This window comes from Macaca mulatta, chromosome 7, assembly GCF_049350105.2.
Source record: "Macaca mulatta isolate MMU2019108-1 chromosome 7, T2T-MMU8v2.0, whole genome shotgun sequence".
NCBI classification, from domain to species: Eukaryota; Metazoa; Chordata; class Mammalia; order Primates; family Cercopithecidae; genus Macaca; species Macaca mulatta.
In genome coordinates this window covers 5,377,107-5,383,326 of record NC_133412.1, presented here as the reverse complement: position 1 = coordinate 5,383,326, position 6,220 = coordinate 5,377,107, and the positions used below count along the sequence as shown (strand labels likewise).

The 6,220-nt window shown below is 40.5% G+C and overlaps 1 long non-coding RNA gene across 1 annotated transcript; it reads left to right on the top strand.

Moving 5' to 3' along the window:
* The first annotated feature begins 619 nt into the window (after window positions 1–619).
* Window positions 620–4,314, top strand: LOC144329821 (uncharacterized). The gene is made up of 3 exons (XR_013395459.1): window positions 620–1,378; window positions 2,415–2,577; window positions 3,292–4,314. It is a non-coding gene; the product is annotated as an uncharacterized LOC144329821 (long non-coding RNA).
* Window positions 4,315–6,220: the final 1,906 nt, after the last annotated feature.

Below are 6,220 nucleotides of genomic sequence, written 5' to 3'. Positions count from 1 at the left end.
ACGGTGTGAACAACTACCTACCTGCAGCCGTCCAAGGTTATGCTCCTGTGTGTACGTTGCATCCATAAATTAACCAGTACTGACAAAATGGATTTTCTGCCTCTTTTAATTTTTCAGATCCTTTGGCATTTGAGAGTTGCTTCGTGTATATGGCCCTGTAATGGAGCAAATGGCCAGCCAGGAAACCAAAGTATGGACAAGGGGACAGAAGCATCTGTAGAGGAAGTTTTACGATTGGCCCTCGTCATCCATGTGGATGGTGTTGCCCCTGTGCTACGTGTCTGTGGACCACTTTTGAGGGTGCCTCAAAAGTGACAGAAGGTCTAGAAAGCTTGTTAGTAAAATGCTACTAAAAAGTATGACTCACCGTGGTGAGAAAGATCGCCAAGCAGTGACAGCAGTGAGTTTGCTGCTGTTATTTTCTATGTGAGCGGTCACGAAAGCACAAGTAGCAGCTGAGACAAATGTAGGGAAGCTGGGAAAAGAATCACAGTGAGAAAGGGATGTGAGAACTTCCATGTCTGTGTTAATGTCTGGGTTTTTTTGGATAAACTTGAAACTCAAGAGGCACAGTTGGAAATCGTACCTTGCCACTTTGTGTGGCTGGGAGAGAGAAAGCTGGGCCAGCTGAATGTGTGGACTGTCCTTGCCAAGCCAGGCTGGGGATGCAAATACCTGCAATTCTTGGGAACCAACCATGGAGTCAGATGATGACATAGAGGTTAACTCAGAGGAGGAAGATCATTATCCTCCCCATTTGAGAGTGAAACTGTTCATGCAGTGGAAAGCCAGATTACAACACACACAGGCCTGGGCAGGATTACTGGATACAGCAAAAACTTTTAAACAGCTGCCAAGAGAAAGCTTTATGTACATGAATGGTGCAGCTATGGGACACCAGTGGGGATGATATCTCCCTAGAAGGGAATGAACCTGAAAAATCGAGACAGAAGTATCCCCGGAAGTGAAATAATCCCCTTATGGAACAAGATATGGGGAAAGCCTTTTCAGATTTCCTAGAAACTCAAAAGGGAAGAGATGAGTTCTGACTGGTTGCTAAAGGAAAATGGAAAAAGGGAGAAACAAAGTTTGCTGGACTGAAAAAAAGGAGTTTAAAAAGTTGCAATTAGGGTTACTAGGAAACAAATGTGGTATGATCTGATTTCAGCTGGGATTGACAATACAGATGGGCAACCCAATGGCATATTAGTGGGGTTTGGAAAGACGTGACTCCTGAACAATAGTTTAGAACCCTTCTTAGTACCCGCCCCCTCCCACCTCTACCAGAAGAGGGAGAAAGACAAGAAGAAACCCTCGGTAAAAGGATCCCAATCTCTGCAATTCAGGGGTGGACTTCTTTCCAGCCTGGAGATCATAGGTAGGGTCAAGACTGCTTCTGTGTAAGAGCAATAGGGGGAGACCAGAGGTCGTATTTGGAGCTCACTATTGATTGGAGTGTAAAACAGCACTAAGAGAACCTTAACTTTAGTGGGAGCAGGTGAAGAATGTGTCTTAATTGGTGGAAATTCAGAGGGAGACCTTAGTAAGTGGGACGCTATAGATGGTTGTGAAGGGTTAAAAATCTAAGTGAAACAAACCCCTCTCCTCCTTAGTTTTGTCTAGACTTCCCCCGTTGCTTACTCTCCTGTCTTTATCTCAACTATTTCAGAAAACATCTTGAGTAAGGATGTCTTCTTAGGATGTACTTTACAGACATCTGTGGGGGAATTTCACCTATGACAAAGGCTATATTAAGAGGGGAGGCAAAATGGGAAAGTGGACCTCCCTACCCCACCGTGTATTGTTTTTTTTTGTTTTTGTTTTTGTTTTTGTTTTTTGAGACAGAGTCTCGCTCTGTCATCCAGGCTGGAGTGCAGTGACCGGATCTCAGCTCACTGCAAGCTCCGCCTACCAGGTTCACGCCATTCTCCTGCCTCAGCCTCCCGAGTAGCTGGGACTACAGGAGCCCGCCACCGCGCCCGGCTAATTTTTTGTATTTTTTAGTAGAGACGGGGTTTCACCATGTTAGCCAGGATGGTTTCGATCTCCTGACCTCGTGATCCACCCATCTCGGCCTCCCAAAGTGCTGGGATTACAGGCCCTTGTATTGTTAATGTGAGACAATATCATCTTCTGGTAGAACACAAGAAATCACAGCCACTGTGGAGAAACTGGCCAAAGTTAATATTAGCCGGCCAGCCCAGAGTCCTTTCAACCATCCTGTATGACCAGTAATAAAATCTGATGGCACTTCCAACAGTAGACTAGTGGACACTACTAATCTTTCCAAGATACATGCTGCTGTGTGTAATATAACTGAAGTGACTGAGCAATTAATACAAAACAGACACTTATCATGCTGTGTTAGATTTAGCTAATGCCTTCTTTAGCATCCCTTTTACCCTGACTTGCAGGCATTATATTGATGATATTCTAACTTCTGAGGACTGACTTGTCATTGCTACAACAACACCGAGATGCACTGGCACCCTTCTTCAATCCAGATGATGGGCCATCAACTCACAAAAGTACAAGGCCTGGGACCAGCTGCAAAGTTCCTATGGATCACTTGTCCAGGTAAGACACACCTTACTTCAGGCTTGGTCATTGAGAAAATATAACAATTTTGCATACCTAAAACAGTTAAACAGTTGCAAAGCTTCCTAGGTCTTTGGGGGTACTTGTGGGCTTTCATCCCATATTTGTTTCAATGTTTGCATCCCCTATACTGACTATTAAATAAGCAATCTCAAATGGGCACAGTAGCTCACACCTGTAATTCCAGCACTTTGGAAGACCGTGGCAGGCAGATCACTTGAGGCCAGGAGTTTGAGACCAATGTGGCCAACATGGTGAAACCTCTTCTCTACTAAAAGTATAAAAAATTAGCCAGGCATGGTCATGCATACCTGTAATCCCAGTTACCTGTGTGACTGAGGCATGAGAGTTGCTTGAACCTGGAAGGCGGAGGATTTAATGAGCTGAGGTCATGCCACTGCACTCCAACCGGAGCAACAGAGCCAGATACTGAGTCTCGAAAAAAAAAAAAAAAGAAGGGATCTAGGATGAAGAACAAGTGGTAGTATTTGAGAAGGGCTAAAATACTGATGGCTCAGGCACAAGCTCTAGTTTCCCCCTTCTGGGATACCAGTGTCTTTAGATGTGACTGTAAATCCTGAAGGGACAGGACAGGTCCTCTGGCATTTGCAGCAGGGGAAAGCAGTTCTTCTAAGATTCTGGTCACTGCTCTGGAAGTGTGCTGAAACCCAGTCTTCTCCAATCGAACAACAGGTTCTGGGAGCACTAAGGCCACGCAGCACATCTGCCTGTAACCGGTCGTCTGCCAGTAACAACGAGAACAGATCTCTCTATTAAGGGCTGGATACAAGGGTTGTTTTCCAGGCCTGTATCAGCTATTTCTCAAGCCTCCATTTTACAAAAGTGGCATGCATACCTGGAACAATGCGGTGCCCTCTCCACAAGTCCTTTGGGAGAAGCATGCTGTCTTAGAGCCAGGACACTCTGAGACCATTGCTGCCGCTGTGCGGAGGCCCCGTAGGAGATGCCTCCAGTGACATACAAAGGCACATCTCCGCTCCTGAAAATGCTTGGCACTCAGATGAATGGAGCTGAGGTAACCCGTGTGTACAGATGACAGTAGCTGTACAGTTGCAGACAAACACTATCTGACAGAGAGTGTTGAGGTTTCCAACCATCATAGTGAATGAATCTCTTTCTCCTTGCAGTTGTGTCAGTTTTGGCCTCTTACATAGTTTGACATTCTGTTGTTAGGCACTTAAATGCTTTAAGGATTATTATGTTGTACTGGATAACTGACCCCTTCATCTTTGTGTAATGCCCGTGTTTATTTTTAGTGACTTTCCTTGAAAGGCTGCTCTGTCTGTAATTCATGCAGCGACTCTGCCTTTGATAAGTGTTAGCCTAAGCTATTTTGTTTCATCTATTTACTTTAAATGTATGCGTGTCTTTATATTTCATAGATTTTACTTAACATCATTTAATTGGGTTGACTTTGGTGATCTACGCTGACATTCTCAGTTCTTTGATTGATGCTTTTAGACTATTGACAACCAATGGAGTTGGATTAATATCAACCATATGTGTTACTCTCTTTGATTTGTTGCCCCTGTTCTTTCTTCCCATTATTGTACTTCACTTGTTTTGTGTGTTTTGTGGTTTTAATTGAGAATTGTATGCAATTCTATTTTCTCTCCATTCTTAGCATATCAATTATATAACTTTATTTTTTACTATTTTAGTGGTTGCCCTATGGAATAAAACTTTTATTTTTCATATTCTTAGTTTAGTCTCACAGATAATGGTTTCTGAAAAATAATAATAGCACCGATGTATTTGATTAGGCATGCTTATGTCTATATGTTATGTGTATATAAATATACACGTATGTGTGCATGTGTACTCACGTATAAGTGAAATGAATGACAGCACTAATAGGGAGAACAAAACAGTTAAGATTATTTTGTTATTCTAAGATATTCATACTACCTGTGAGTGACACAGTGTTTTTTGAAAAGTATCTTGGATTCATTTTAAATGTAATATTGCAAACTCTGGGTAAGGGTTTTGGACCAAGGGCCTCAGTTCTTTGCTGGCTTTGGCCTGTTTCTGTGTTCAGTTCCCTCCCATGTTGGCTTCTCCCATATGGCAAATGTTCTGTCAAAGACACCAAGGGAGGGATTTTGCTAGCAAGACAAGAATCACAATCTAATATAATATAACAATTCTACTAATGTCCCATCACCATTGTAGTATTCTGTTGATTTGAAGCAACTCACAGTTTCTGACTACATTCATTGGAAGGAATTAGAATACAAAGTTACTTATCAACGTTATTTATACTTAGAGGTGGGAGTCGTTGGGTGCCATCTTAGGTTCTACCTGCCACATCTGAACTTCTCCAATATGAAATAGTTTTTCAGTCTTCACTTATTTTCTATTACCTTGACCCTTTTGACAAGGACTAGTCAGTTCTATTGTAAAATTTCCCACAATATGAAGTTGTCTGATGTCTTCTCATAATTAGACTAGGGATTATGGATTAAATTCAGTGTTTTCAATATTTATATTTATTTAAGTTTAAAGATAAGAGACTGAACAATATAGTATTTATATATATATAAAACATACAGGAAAAATGAATATAAGAAAACTAGAGATGGATAAAAATAATCCATAATAATAGTTACCTTCAGCTGTTAACAAAGATGATGAAATTCAGGAGATACATTCAGGGGGTATCAATGATATTGTTAATGTTCTTTCTGTTTTATAAGCTCAGCAAAGGCTTAAAATAAAATACACTTTTGAAATTTAAGAATAGTTTTAGATTTACAGAGCTGTTCCAAATATAATACATGGAGTTTCCAGAGACTCCATACACCATGTTCCTTAATAACTGCCTTATATTAATGTGGGATATTAGTCACAATTAACCAACCAGTATTACAATATTACTAACTATCCACACTTTATTCAGATTGATTTAGTTTTCATTCAGTGTCGAGTTTCTGTTCCAGGATCCTATCCAGGACACCTCATTGCATTTACAGTTCATGCTCCTTAATTGACTTTGACCGTGACAATTTCTCCAAGTTTCCATGATTGCTATGACATTGGCATTCCTAATTGGGGATTTCTTTCATGTTTCTTTCATGATTAGACTGGATTGTAAGTTTCAAGGAGGAAGACCACAGAGGGAAAGTGCCACTCTCATCACATGCTGTTAAGGGTACAGACTATAACATGCTTTATCATTTTTGATGTTCATTTAACCATCTGAATGAGATAGTTCCAATCAAATTTCTACACTGTCAAAGTACTGTTTTTTTTTTCTTCTCCTTTCCATGTTGTATGTTTCAAAAAGAAGCCACTGTACACAACACACAAATAATAAGTGAAGAATTATGTTCCACTTCCTAGGGACAGAGTGTCTGCAAAAATTATTTGGAATTAATCACAATGAACAAATGCCTATTCTTCTTCAATTATTCCATATTATTCCATCATTGTTCTACCCATAGGCAAACATGGGTACTTATTTTACACTTTACTTGAAATAATTTATTTGGTTTATTACACAAATTGCTTCAGTATTGTTCAAGGGACTTTCTTTTTTTTTTTTTTTTTCTTTTCTTTTCGAGACAGAGTCTCATCTTGCTCTGTCACCCAGACTGGAGTG